Source organism: Triticum dicoccoides, chromosome 1B (assembly GCF_002162155.2).
Source record: "Triticum dicoccoides isolate Atlit2015 ecotype Zavitan chromosome 1B, WEW_v2.0, whole genome shotgun sequence".
In the NCBI taxonomy this organism is placed as follows: Eukaryota; Viridiplantae; Streptophyta; class Magnoliopsida; order Poales; family Poaceae; genus Triticum; species Triticum dicoccoides.
Genome location: NC_041381.1, coordinates 664,656,555 through 664,671,657, shown reverse-complemented (window position 1 = coordinate 664,671,657; position 15,103 = coordinate 664,656,555). Strand labels below are relative to the sequence as shown.

The 15,103-nt window shown below is 49.5% G+C and overlaps 1 long non-coding RNA gene across 7 annotated transcripts; it reads left to right on the top strand.

Annotated features, from left to right (window-relative positions):
• Positions 1-4,202: 4,202 nt before the first annotated feature.
• On the top strand, positions 4,203-10,317 carry LOC119349508. Of its 7 annotated transcripts, XR_005169448.1 has the most exons (13): positions 4,203-4,870; positions 4,952-5,039; positions 5,403-5,463; positions 5,534-5,871; positions 5,939-6,021; positions 7,077-7,130; positions 7,221-7,276; positions 7,377-7,505; positions 7,607-7,642; positions 8,199-8,468; positions 8,645-8,786; positions 9,575-9,698; positions 9,828-10,317. It is a non-coding gene; the product is annotated as an uncharacterized LOC119349508 (long non-coding RNA). The 7 variants fall into 7 exon arrangements; XR_005169450.1 differs by lacking the exon at positions 7,221-7,276 and having other exon boundaries at positions 7,082-7,130; XR_005169446.1 differs by lacking the exon at positions 7,221-7,276 and having other exon boundaries at positions 7,082-7,130; positions 7,277-7,505.
• Positions 10,318-15,103: the final 4,786 nt, after the last annotated feature.

The window sequence follows — 15,103 nt, the reverse complement described above, 5'->3', positions numbered from 1 at the left end:
GGTTGTGCCTTGTAATGCACTATATTTCGCCGCCGTTTTCTTAAGTGTTGTGCTCTTAGACCCTGCGAGACTAGTTTGTGGTTCCGAATGTTGGTTTGTTTGTTATGCACGCTGCCTATGTTGTGGGCTTTATTAATTTAAAGCCGGACGTCCCTGATGTCTATGTTCTAAAAAAAACAAGACACGACCAGTAGCCTTTGCCAGGATATCCTCCTTCTTCTCACCAGTCCTGATGAACTCCACGGCCATCCTGCCCTTCTTGATGTACTCACGTATGAAGTGATACGGAGATCGATGTGCTTGCTGTGGTCGTGAAGCACTGGGTTCTGGTAGAGGGAAATTATAGATTTGTTGTCGACAAAGACGAGCGGATGAGCAGCGTCTTAATTCAGCATCTCGTCGAGGAGGCGAGCCAGCCTTATTCTGTGACATGCCGCTATAGTTGCCGCAATGTACTCCGTCTCACACGAAGGAGTTGCGAAAACCTTATGCCTCACTGATTGGCAGCTGATGGGGCTACGTACTCCCGAGGAAAAACAACATGCCAGAGGTACTTTTCCTGGAGTCCAGTTTCCCTGCATTGTCATTGTTGCAGTAGCCCACCAGGTTCTCGCCGCCGTCATGGCGATACACCCATCCCTGCGTGATCATGTCCGCGATGTACCGGAGCATGTGCTTGATGGCTGCGAGATGGTCACTTGCCGGAGCCTCCATGAACTTGCTTAGGTACATGACAACGGACAAGATGTCAGACCAGGTATGCACGAGATACTTGAGGCTCTTGATAATGCTGCGGTAGAATGTCACGTCCACCGGCTTCTCGGGGCTCTCCTTGCTGAGCTTGAGTCGTGCCTCCATCGGGGCTTGCACGGCATGCCTATCCTTCATTCCTGCTCTATCGAGCATCTTGGTGGTGTAGGCAGCTTGCGTGACCATTGTGCAACTATGCTCCTGCTTCACCTCCAGTCCAAGATAGTACCGGAGCAGACCGAGGTCGCTCATGTTGAAGTGGTGCTTCATATCCTCCTTTAAGTGGAGTACCTTGATGTGCTTGGTACCAGCGATGACGAGGCCATCGACGAATAAGATGCTGACGATGAGCGGTGTGTCACCGGTCCCGTGTGCATACACACCGTGCTTGGGAGGCGCTATGAGTTAAGCTGAGTGAGGCCAAGCTTACGTCCAGCTTGGCGTTCCACGCCATTGGTGCTTGCTGGAGACCTTACATAGCCTTGTGTAGCTTGTACACGCCCTGCTCGCATCCTACGATGATGAAGCTAGGTGGCTGGGAGACATAGAATTCCTTCTCGAGGTCGTCGCTAAGGAACACCGACTTGATGTCCAAGTGATGGACCTCCCAGCCTTGATGTTCCGCGAGGGAAGGGTTATTCGAATGAACTCAAGCCTTGCCACAAGTGCAAAGACTTCCTCAAAGTCCATCCCTGTGCATTGCACAAACCCTTTTGCGACGAGTCGGGTCTTGTTCTTAATGATGACGCCATGCTCGTCCTTCTTTACCTTGAACACTCACTTGAGCCCAATAGCTCGATGCCCTTCAAGCAGCGTGGTGAGTGTCTAGGTAGCATTGTCGTCGATCGACGACAGATCATCCAGCATCGAGCAACGCCAGTAGTTTTCACATTCTACTTCGACGAACATGGTCAGCTCCTCGCCGGCCATCAGATGCGGCACCTCATCGTCATCGAGATTCTCCACCAATTATGGCAGCTCAGTGAGAAGGTCATCGATATGATGGTAACGGTGTAGGGCACCGATACTATCATTGACGTCGAGCTAGTCTGACTGTGTTGTCGGTGGAGTTGCAAACTACACTGGCAACACCTCGCTTGGGGTGTCCATGGTTGGTGAGCGCAGGGCTGCTATGTTCGCTGTGCTTAGAGCTAGTGGACTTGGGGTTGCATTGCTCGAGGTTGTTTTACCCAAGGCCATTGAGCTGAGGGTCACTTTGCCAGACATGGTCGCTAGAACCCGCCTCTGATATCAAGCGTTAGAGCATCTCCAGCCGTTGGCCCCCCAGGGGGCGCGTAAAATCGCCGCCTGGGGGCGCCCCGGCGCAAAAAATCGGCCTGGGGCGAGTGGGTTCCCAGCCGCCGACCCCAGGACCGCCCCCAAACGCCGTTTATGTAAAAAAAAATAGTATTCGGCAAAGTTCGGCTAAAATTCGGCTAACTTGGCATATATTAGACATATTTAACATTTTACATAGCAAATTTATTAAAAAAAGGCCGGAACTACAACTACGGGCCGAAGAAGTCGCTGAGCACGGTGAAGTCGCCGCCGCCGCCGCCATCCTCGCCGTCGTCGTCGGCGGCCTTCTCCTCCTTGACGCGGCCGCCCTTGCTGGACCCCTGCCCGGCGTCGCCTTAGCGGACCGGTGGCGGTGGCGGCGTGCCGTCGTCGTCACGGCGACGCCTCCTTCGTCGCGGCCCCGGCGCCGATTTTCGAAGTGCTCTAGGGCGTGGCGCTGGCGCTCCATCTCCATGTGCACCCAGTCATCGCGCGCCCATTTCAGGGCCGCCGCCTCGTCGAGCTCCCCGGCGCCGTGCTCCGTCTTCGCGGAGGGGAGCCCCGGCTCCGTTTTCACGACGGCGAGCCCCCGCTCTGTTTTTGGTTTGACGAAGCGCAGAGGAGCCGAGGAGGAGGCACGCCGGCCGCCCTCATTTATGACGATGTCGGCACTGCGAGTGCCTTGGCCGAGCGGCGTCTCCGCTGCACGCTCGGCCTTGACGCCGAACACCGCCGGTGAGCCGGGGGAATGGGAAAAGGAGCGGGAGGAGGAGTGGGAGGAGGAAGTTGAGGAGGAACCGAACCTCCTGGGTATCCATTGCCCGGCGCTCCGGCGGTGGACCGGGGCGCCTACCGCGGCAGGGTATGCTAGCGGCGGGTTGTTGCCGCCCTCAAGGTGCTCCAACACGTCGTGGAGCATGCGGCCCGGGGTGCCCCACCATACACGGCGCCCCTCGCCGTTCTTGACACCGCCCACCACCGGCGCCCGTTGGTGGACACCGCCCACGATGGTGCTGGAAGTACGCCGCCCATGACGCGTGGTTGTCGGCGGTGTACTGGGGGAGGGCGAGCTGCTCCTCCGTTAGGGAAGCTCGCACACGGTTGACCTCGGCGGCAAAGAAGGCGGGGCGCGCCTCGACGTCGGGCACCGGGGGAATGGGCACACCCCCGTTGCTGAGCCTCCACCCCGTCGGCCCGGTGCGCATGTCTGGTGGCGTCGGGATATTCGCCTTGAAGAGTAGCCAGGCCTCCCACTCGTGGAGCGAGCGGCGGCCGAAGCTGTTGGCCGCCGCCGCGTCGCCAGGGAATCGCACGGCCATCGGGCTCGGGAGAGAGGAAGAGGGGAGGGAAGAAACGTCGGCGAGCGGCTGCGCACGGCCGAGCGAGGGAGAGCTCGGCGGCAGTCGATGGGCGGGTGTGGGCTGGTGTGGCCAGAGGCGAGGGAGGCCACCGGCTTATATAACCACGCCATGTGTACGCGTGGCGGGAGGGAAGGCGTCGCCGTGCCGCCTGTGACGCGCCGCCCGTGAGGAATCAATGGCAAGGCTGACCGGCGGCAGCCTTGCCATTGATTCCACGCGGGAAACCGAGGCGTTTCAATGACGACGAGGCGCTCGTCGCTGGCTCGGCAGGCCCGCAGCTCTTTCACGCAAAAAACCGCTTGCCCCGGGCGCCCCTCAGCGCACCGGGTTTGGCCTGGATCCGCCGGCGCTAATTTCGGTCCAAGCCGGCAAAAAATGGGCTCCGGGGGGCGTGACTGAGCCGTTTTTTAGGCGCCGGCGCGAAAAAATCGCCTTGGAGGGGGAGTGCTGGGGGCGCGGCTGGAGATGCTCTTAGCCTTAACTATCAAGTAGCTAGATCTCCCAGAATCGAACGAAGTGGATCTGAGAAATATCGAGTAATAAGAATGCCAGTGAACCTCCCGGCTCCTCAGCCGCTTGGGGTTCCTGGCCGTCGGATCTGGTGCCTTGATCGGATCTGGGCCGTCGGATCGACCCCTGGAGCGACCTCGTCCGTCGGATCAAAAAAAGTTACTGCTGGAATGAATAGTTATCGTCGTTCATGCCACCACGCGTAATTACCGTGCCCCCACCGGGGCATTTTGGTCATTTCGCAGAGGGGTGGTATAAAAGGGGCGGCTCCCGTGGGAAAAAACCCTAGCCGGCTCCCCTCGCGCGCGCCTCCTCTCCCCTCCCCTCCCACGCGCCTCCCCTCCTCCCACCCACATCGCCGCTGCCGCCACCCACCGCCTCGAACCGCGCCGTCGGCAGCCAGATCCACCGCAATAGAGCCCCCCTTCCAACGACGACGAGCAGCAGCGGAGGGAGGATGCGAAGCACGACGGTGGCGGCGGCGGGGAGCAGCAGCGGCAGGCCAAGGTGGCACAATAGCAGGCCTTGGGCGACGGCGACGAGCGACGAGCACGGCGGCGGCGAGTGCTCCGCCGTCTCCATCGCCACGGCCCGCCCTCCTGTCCGCATCTCCCGCGGCTGCTCCTCTGGCAGGAGGAGCAACCCGACGGCTGCCTCCACAGCAGCAGCAGCAGTAGTGGAATCACATCCCGCACGCACCGGAAGGTGACCGGAAGGTGGCGAGCGGCAGCCTCACCATCGACACACTCGCCGCTGACGCCGGCGGCAACGAAGGGATCCTGGCCGTCCCCGTCTCCTTCACATCAAATCCGTCAAGGTCAAGTGGATTGCATCACGGCTGGTGTGCGGATGGGCACGGAGCCACGAGCGCACACCTCTACGGCGACGCTGCCATCTCAGTGCTCCTCGCCTCCCACTCCGACGACGACAACTTCGACGCGCTCATACACCTCCTCGCCCTCATCGTGCAGGTCCGTCCCCCTCCTCTCTTCTTGTGTCTTCTCACCCGGATTCCGGCGAATGAATTGCGCGCGTGTGTGCTTGCTGTGCAGGCGGTCAAGAACGCGGTGGTGCAGTCGCTTGAGCTGAAGACGCTCGTCCTGTCTACCTCTACCTCTGCCTGTTCCACTACGCCGAGAGGTTAGCTCAGCCCCGTCCCCTCATCTGCACTCCTCTCTGCCTATGATAAGTCGTGTACTATAATATTTATTCAATGTAAAATGCAGATTTTCAGAAATAACAAAGTTTGAGGGAAGCATATTTAGGCCTGAAACTTTTATCTTGCCAAAACTTCTGTGCATATAGCGTCTGTTTGATTTTTTTCTGCTTCTAGGAGATGATGAGGGTTCTGAATTTGATCACCATCAGCATAGCTAGGCATGGTAGCTGGATTGATCATTGGATGAAGAGAGTGGAGATTTATGCCTATTGTGGTTGCAATTCTGTTAATCAAAGCGCCATTCTTAAATGCTAGATTAATTTGGTTGTCTCATCTATCACCAGATTCCAGTTTCTAATTAGCGGTCAAGGAGTGGATAACTGCACAACTTTGGAAATGCATGAGGTGAGTATGCATGTAAATCTGTCTCAATATTAACTGATAGGGCAACTAATGTGACCGTTTTATTTTGCAGGTAGTGGCTGTTAAAAACATACTCCCTCCATTCCTAAATATTTGTCTTTTGGGGATTTCAAATGGACTACCACATACAGATGTATATAGACACATTTTAGAGCGTAGATTCACTCATTTTGCTCCGTATGTAGTCACTTGTTGAAACCTCTAGAAAGACAAATATTTAGGAACGGAGGGAGTAGATGACTGTAACAAATGTGTGAGAACAAGGAGCCAAAAATATTGGAAAACAACCATAAGATAGATAGTGGATTCAGTGATTTGGTTATTATGGAGGTTGATGGAACTTGGTCTACTATTGGAATTCAGAGCCATAAAGCATTGGACTTGGACAAGGTAAGTGCACTTGCAGAGTCTCCATCTAGAATATCTATTTTGGATACTAATTGTTGGTATATTATAGCAACAAACAATCAAAGACGCGTATGTGACTGCTCCATGGTTCAGAGCTCTTCCATGGCAGCAACCAGCGATCCCAAGGCCAAGGTGAGTTCCCCATTTTCCTCCTCTCGCTGAGCTCCCTCCTTTTCCCGCCATTTCCCTCGCTATCTCAGTGATATGCTTATATGCGCTGCTAGAAGTGAGGGTTTGACTATATTTCCGGAGCAAAAATATAACAAAGCGAAAATTGTTCCAGAGATCTGGGAGTTGTACTACTACTTCTGTTGTGATGTGTCTTGCTTTCGTGTTTGTTTACAATTGGCAAGTTTCAGGCTTTTACTGTCTTCAGCCATCCTAGCAATACTTTTAACAGTTATACTGCAAGGTCTGCACTATTTGTTCTCCCCTGAAAATATGATTCTTGATGAAGTTTTACTTCACTGTTGGCATCTCCTCTGTTTGCTGATCTACAAATGTGTTTTTGTTTTTACATTGATAGACAAACTTTTAGTCGTACTTTCTAGGATCATAGTTTGTTGTCAACTACTTCCACTCATGGCTGATATATGTGAGTATTTAGGCTGGATAGATATACCATAGCCTGGACTGGTGGATTGAGTATAGTTGGTCCATAAAAATTCTGTTAGACATAACTATATTTTTTTAGTCAGCCATGTGACTGCTTGCTAACGGCTTGAATTGACCCACTCCTGCATATGAAATTGTAATTTGTTGACACACATAAGCAACCACAATCTGTCCTAAAGGTGACTAACCTGTCTGTTTAGTGCAGTAATGGTTGATGATATCTTGGTTTTGCTGAAAAGTCATATGTAGAAATAATGTCCGACAACCAATACCCGAGACCCTATGGGTTTATTTCCAGTGGCCAGTTCCTAAAATGCCAAGTAGTCCGCATCATTTTAATTACTATATGGAATTAGAACTAAATCAGTAATAATTTTAGCTCTCATTTTGAATATGCCATTATCTTTATTTGTCACAACAACGGACAATTAGCACGAAAGCTGCAACCAGTGCATTCATGACCAAATTTTCTTCCTTTATAATGGATTTTCAAGATTCCTTTTATACTGCTATTTTTTATTGCTTCTGTCATCATGTACTGTGACTGATACCTGTGAGTTTTTCTGCATCAGGACAGTTGTTGTAAGGAATGTGTTTCCATGCACCTGCATCGACCTTTAGGACTGGTAATTTGTTAAGTTAATAAATCTAGAATCTTCATTTGGTACATGAAAATTCATGCTTATTAGTAGCCCCACTCTCTTGATTAACTGCAGATGTTATGCTCTTCTGTTTTGTACTCAGTCAAGTAATGTTTTTATGGTTCATGAAGGTGAGATATTTGAAGCTCTACGCTTGTGTGCACTAAAATGGAGAGCATCTCCTTTTTTTAATGGTGTGATCTTGATTCTTGGATCAAAATGATTCACAAGATGACGAGCGTGGCAATCTCGGCGGGCTCGCTAAAGTCGGGGGAAGGAGAGAAACAATGGGGAAGGGAGCATAACATGGATCTGGGGCAGGAGAGGCCGTGGTCGGAGCGGCATTGCATGGGCATATTGGTTAGTTTGCTATTTCTGGCCCAATTCAATGTTCAAAGCTTTCTATACAGAATGCTCTAATTCTTACTGGACTGCCATTCCTGACATGGCAATGGTTTCAGGGTATTATTTGAGCTGATACTCCATTTTCTTACAAGGTAAATAAGATACAACTGTATCATTCTGAACTTTTGCCTTTCATGTATATTACAGAAATGATGTACATATGTTTTTCTTCTGTGATCTCCTGGGGTCATTAATTATGAAAGAAATCTGAATAATTCTGAAAGAATCCCCTGTGATCATTAATTCTGAAAGAAATATGAATGATTGCCAGAATGAGGAGGAAAAAGCAATAAAATTCTTACCATTTGGGTCATGGTTTTGGAGGAGGATTGCTGGTGTTGTGCTCACTTGGCGCTCTAATTAATCTTATTTGATCTCTAGGTCTAAATTAAATTTATCTCAATTAGATGTTAAACGAATAATTAAATGTGTTGGTGTTCATCCAAACTACATAGATCCGATTGTATTAGTGTTAGTTCTTTGAAGTCAAGTACTACTATGGTCGAAGGGAAATCGTTTTAAAGTGGTGGCCAAAGTGATACAAGACAGAATACAAATTAATCAATTTTAATGTCTACATGTTTTGTTTGCTCTTATGTTCACTTCTGTCGAGTTACAACCTGACCTTGTGAATTTTTTTTACTTCAGAGATGTGGTCCCGTCGATGTTGGCTGTCGAATTTGTGCTGCAGTCCATGCCCACCACGTCCGAGTCTTCACCCCTTCGTCATCCAACACGAACAGCAGAACAGAGTAGCAGTCGTGATTTGCCAGGTTGGAGAACTGACGCAGCTTGCTGCCACGGAGTGCTCGCCCTTCTTCTGTGCCATAAAGCCCCTCGGCCGAAACTTGCAAATCAAAATTGCCGACCCTGTCAATCTCGCTGGAACGACGTCTAGCTCGTTGTGCTCCACTCACTGTAAGTACCTTGACCTCTGCTTATTCTGAACCATTTATTTATCTGTTTGGGCTGTAATTTGTAAGTTTGCTTTCTTAGTAAAGAACTAAATAAAGCTTTGATGCTGATGACTATTTTCTTGGATAAGATTATATTCTTTAGATTGTGAGCTGACCTATTTGTGATTTCTATCTCAGCTAACGGCATATCTCATAACTAAAGCCATGAACAAGTGCTTCAGTTATGCTGGTGGCAATACATTGCTTGAGGTGACCTCATGTGCAAGATTATCCCCATGGAGGGAGCTGGCATGGAGACATTTGCTCACATCAGTACTATGTATGCATTATTTTTTTACTTGAAGATTAGAGGATTATAAGAACTGAGACCATTGCATGGAAATCAGCTTAGCACCATAATAATGAGGTGGTGTATCATGCAGTCCAGGCAGGATCACCACTAATTGACATCTATCCTTTTTAATCTCCTAAAGCAAGAGTATTTTGGTGGAGAACAATTTATGAAGGCAGGCTTAGCTGTGTGATTAATAAACCTGAAACTTCTTAGCAACTACTTCCTCTCTAAACTAATATAAGATCATTTAGATGACTACTTTAGTGTTATAAAAGTTCTTATATTAGTTTATAGAGGGAGTACTCAATTATTATGTAACGCTAGATTTTCTCCAACTACACATGTGTTCTGTTTTTCACATTGGTGTACTGTTTTTCTTATTCATCCTTTCAAAAAAATTAGTCTCTAATGATTTGGTATAGCCAACGTGCATACTATCCGGTGTAGGCATCTAATTTGTTTTATTCTTTGTTCCATGATGAGATGATGGATTGTAACAGGGTAGCCATTTCCTTCTCTTTATAACTTTTAGAAAACGAAATGGTTTTGGTTATATGGTTTATATCGATGTTTCATTTGGACCATGATAAAACGTACATTAAGAGTGCCCGTTGAACAATCCAAACTTAGATATGGGCACTATTTCTATTAAAATTAAGAGTTGCTGAATATGTCTATCTGAACACTACTTCTATTAAAATTAGAGTACTCTTAAAACTATCTCATTGTGTGATATCGACTGATGTATCTATGATTTGGGTTTCTTTCTTCAGGAGCAGCCTGGTTGGGTGGTGACGTTTCCGAGTGGCCAAGCAAGAGCTTTTTTTGGTCTAGACCTATGCAGTGGTGACTTCTGCTACAATGTGCATCAACACCAGAACCATGTTCCCGATCATGGTATGGTGCTTAGCATCATCATTTGATTCCATTTGGTGTAGTTGAAGGGCTTCAAAAGTTTGTGTTGTCAAATGCTACCTCATTTTGGGATGTCCCTCTAACTGGTCCTCCCATTATCTTGGTTTGCAGGACGCTGTTGTGTCCCTCACCGGCTCTCTCCTTGCCATCACCGAGAGGGTTGTGCAGGCCACTACTCGCGCAACTACTTTGCAGTGTGGAGCATGCCATCGAGATAGACCGAAAGAAGAACATCGCCGACAACAACACCAACGGGGGCCTCCTTGGTTGCCACCACCGCCGCTGCCGTCGTCGCCCTCCCTGCCGCCCCACACCACACTGCCAGATAGGTCTGTGTGCTTTTCCCTTGCCCCCTGCTTATTGCACTCAGGATGTGTTGGTGCCATGCTTTGCCTATATGTAATCTCCTATTCTGTTGTAAAATTCTTTTTGCTTATGATTTCTTATTGTAGTGTGAAATTTTAATTGCTTGGGTTGTTACTGCTATGAAAATATATTGCTATATTTAGGTTTGTTACTTTAGTCTCTCTTCCTCCCTTGTTTTATACTGGTATGAAATTGTATTTTGCTGCAAGATCAAAGAGATTCTTTTTGAACACAATCTGTGTCGTGAGGACTGAATTACGTGTATCTATGATATCTTTTAATTTTGGTCATCTGTATTTTACAAGAGTTTCAGTGTATATTTATTTTTCATCCTTATCAGAATAAGGATGCACCTTGAATTATATGCAGTTTTCAAGACCATCGTTTGGAATTTTATACAGTTTCTTTTGATGAAAATATTTAGTTTGTTATAAAATTCCAATGAATACAATTCTGGATGAGGACAGAATAATGTGTAGCTATGATGGATGTTCTTATTCCAGTGACTCATCATCCGGAGATAATAGTCAGATGAATTATCAATTATGGCTTTCTTTCAATATATCATACTGAACCTTCATCCTTTGGGCAGCACTTGCATGCAATGGGCTTTGGCGCTCTGGATCTTTTTAGTTTTTTCTAAACCTTCGGAATATAAACCATATCTTAGTAGGTTGGATATTGATGACACAGGTGGGGTGTGGCAAGCCGCACACAAGACTCATGGGAGAATCCTTGGCTCCTCGGACTTTAGAAATTCCTGGCCGTCGGGTGTTTTTTTATGAGTTCTCGACCATCGGATCTGCCTCCTGGATGACCTCGGTCGTAGGATCAAAGTTGAGCATTGTAGATTGAAATAGTGTCAAACAAGGAAGCCACCGCGGGTAATTCTCAAAGCCCATAGAGTTGTGATTTCGTGTGTTGGGTGCTAAGTGGCGTCGTGTAGATGGCTGCAAGACGGATAGGGGTGAGGAGGTCGTCTTCTTCTCTTCTTCCTGGTCCACATTTCCCTGATTGGAAAAAACCCTAGCCGCCACTCCCCATCGTGCAACCATCACCGTGCTTCCGCCCCTCCTCTCAGTTCCTCTTTCGTCGCTGAGCTCGTCGCTGCCACTACATTCCCCATCGAGCTTTGCCTCTCGCCATCCTCGAGAGGAGAGTGGCGGACGGAGCTATCGTTGCCTCCCCACTAGGCCGCATCAAAGGACCATGATCTCGTGCAGAAGTGAGACTCCATCGCCGGGATGTGTGTAAGATGCATCCTTCCGAGTGTCGAGAGGAGCCGCTGTAGCATGCTCCTTCTTGGATGCAGCACCCTGCTGCAACACAAGAGTGAGCGGCGGGTCGAGGTGGTCGTGGCCGTGTTGAACAGTTGAACTTAATGATGTTACTCTTCTGGTACAGAGTGAAATAATTGGTTCTCATGTTACATGTGTTGGACTTGCCTCGAAGTAATGCATCATGCCGTTTGATCTTCCAACACTTGACCATATCGTTGGGACCGGCACCCTCGCGCCACTTGCCGATCTAGTTTCTATTAAGACGGACGAACACTAGAGTTGTACACTCACGTGCACACACACTAGAGATGTTGCTCATGCAGTGCTACTAGTGGTTTTTTAAGCTAGATTGCATGTCTTCATTTATAGGACCCGGGAATGACACTTACAGGACTACTACCACGAAGGCGCACAACACATTTTTTTTCGAAACGGAGGTAAAAGATTTGCCTCATCGATTAATTAAGAAGAAGAGAATTGCCTAGTTAATTTTCGGAAAACCGGGCGAAAACCGTTACAAACAATCCAAAGGCGTACTACTCACACAACAAGAAACACCGTGACCGCACATGTGGCCCTCCCAGTGCACCACAACCGCAACCTTCGACACTTGCACAACACAACGGAGCTTCACACAAGAACACCGACGACAATAAAAACGAAGCACTCTCTATCATGAAATCGCGGGCACCTTCCAGATAACGCCGCCCTTCTTGCTTTTGTTTCTCTTTGCTTTCTCCCTATTGGGTTTCTTCTTGAGGAGGCATCCATTTGTGTTGCCAGATCCAGATTGATCAGCCACCCATTTGTCAAGAAAGTCATAGAATTCATTGTACTTCTTGATGTAATCATCGTCAACCAAGGGGCTCCTGGGGGCAGGCACCAACAAACCATCCACATCGACATCGTCGACCCGAGGAACCCCCAACATGACATCCTCCACCACAGGAACCATAGACACAATGGACTTCGGCTCCTCCAGTTGCTCACATGACAGAGGCGAAACATGTCCCTCACACAAAATCGCCAATGAGTCCACCTCCAACCGCTTCAATGACAGAGGTGAAGCAGGGCTCGAACATATATCTCGAAGCTCGGGCATGAGCCGCAACACCAGAGCTGCAAGCACGGCAATGGAGTCACCCACAACGGTAGGCACCACAACTGACGGTGCAGACATCGACGATGAATTTTCCCGAACACGAGGGGGAGAAACAACCATAGGGCTCTGCCCCTCCGTCCTCCGTGGAGTCAACAACAGCCACACCAAGAGGTTGTGGCGTCTGCGTGGCCAGCAATGTAGTCGGCACAAGAGAGAGCCTGCTCAAAGCAACCTCCGCTTGCTCTAGGAAGCTCTCAATTCGTGCCTGCCAACCTTGAAGCAACTCAGTCTGGTCAACCAGAGCGGTCTGAAGCACCACATTGGATGGGGATGTCGGGCTAGCGGAAGCAGAAACCACAGACGCCCAAGATCCACGACGAATCGCAATGGAAGGAAGCGTGGATTTCATTCGGCCCTCTCTTGGAGCAGGAGGTTGACGATGCTGGGTGTCGAGGCGAGAGACGGGCGGGGCGCTAAGACATGCCAGCGAGCAGAGAGGACGCCATGGGTTGTGGCAGTCGCAAGCACGATGACCGTTCTGCAAACAACGACAGCATCAGAAGGGATCTCTGTAGACCGCCGCGCGGTGCCCAGAGGCTAGGCATCTGCAGCAGCGACTCGGAGCCAAGCAGGGATAGGCCGGGGAGCCATAACCGAGGCCGGCGGCGCCGGACGACACTGGCCACCAACCTTCACCCATCCCTGCTCTGAAGACGCCTCAGGAGCAGCAGCGACAACAGCAGCAGCAGCCGGATGGCTCACCCCGCTGAAGCACCTGGCAGCCAATGGCGTCAGTGGGGCGAGCTCGCCGTCACCTTCAATGCTGCAGGTGTCGTCGGCGAGGAAGCCCACGACACGGCCAGCGGCGGCTGCGGGGCCCGCAAAACGGCATCGGGGGCGAGCACCTCGTTGGAGCTCCGGGAGCTTGGCCGCGCCGGAGCAAGCCCCGAAGGGAGAGATGGCTCCTCCCCAACCGCAACGGTCGTGACAACCGAGCAGGGGCTTGGCGCAGGCTACAGTGACCCATCCAGCAGGAGCTCCGGAGGGGCCAAAGTGACCTCGAAGGCGTGCGGTGGAGGAGGCAGCTGCATCTCGAGATCCAGAACGGAGCCCTCACAAGCGGGGATGACGAGCTGAGACATCAGCGGCCAGTGGACGTCTCCGGGAGCATTGGGCGGCGAGACGGAGGTGGAGGCCGGGGACTCCGCCGCCGGAGAAGGCCGGGACGTCGACAAAGAGCTCATGCTCACATCGCCACACGACCCAATGGCGGAGGCTGCTGACTGCAGGGTTGAAGGAGGGCAGGTGAGGGAGAAGATCTCGCTGATTCTGGATCAAGGCCCGACGGAGGCGGAGGAGGCCGGAGCAGCGAGATCCGGTCGGCGGCGGCCACACGGTCACTGGCCGGCGAGCGTCGCGAGAGCCCTCATACCTGGAACCCTCGAACCCGGGGCCTGCCTTTTGGTTTAGGCGGCACATAGAACTAGGCACAACACATTTTTATGTATACTAGAAACTACCACGTACTTGCATCTACAACTAAGAAAAATTTCAGTCAAGTTCCTTGCATTACTCTACTTTCTTCCTAAGTTTCTTGCTGCCCACGTGTTTTCGGAAACAGGGGTGAGGCCCACAGTTCCTAAAAAACACAATAATCGAGGATGAGAGGGATACGTCAAAAGCCTCCCCCACCCTAATCGACTTTGAAAATGTTGGCAAAACCATCAAGCCTTGCAGGCACGAGAAACCACATCCTAACTTCTCTTGAGATGTACCGGCTGATTAAAGACTGGGCCTCCCATGACTAGTTGCATAAAGGCGTAAGTGACAACTATCTGGGCGATATGGTGTTTACATTTCCTTAAAATTCATTTACTTTTACTTGAACAATTTGTTTCAGATTATTTATTAATTTGGTTTATTTTTTCGGATTAATATTTAAATGTCGTTGAGTGCACATAAGAACCAAAGAAAAATATGAAGCCACATATGACGACTTTACGTTTGCGCATAGTTTGGCTACTCTGCAAGAGTTGATCTTACACTACACATGGATAAAAGCTAGCCTAAGAGCAATTCTAGCATATTCACAACCTCCACGGCACATATGGAGCTCGCTCCATAGTTTTTCTGGAAGCTGCAGAGGCTGTGCACAAACACAGAGTTGCCATAATGCACCATTCACATTTTTTTTTCATCTATATACTCGGCTCCTCCAATTTAGATCAAACAATTCACAATTCAACACATATTATTAGAAACCATTAATACGTATATAAATAATGCAAATGAACAAATAACCTCAATACAACAAATAATCAAATGAAAAAAATCAAGTAAAAACAAATAAATCTTCTAGGAATTAAAAAACACTATCTCTCAGCTAGTTGTCGATGGTACTCAATGAGATCCTCCTTCTGCTGATCATAGGAGGCCCGGTTTTCAATCTTTCGGTACGGCTGAAGAAATGTTTGAAAGTAGTTTGTGTACCTACAAGGCCTCAATATTTTCATAATCGACGGGGCTTGGCATATTCTCTCATCCTTGATGATCATGTTGTGTACGATCACACAACATGTCATGATCTTTGCCAAGATGTCCTTATTTCAGAAATGAGCAGAAACCCGCGCAATTTGCAA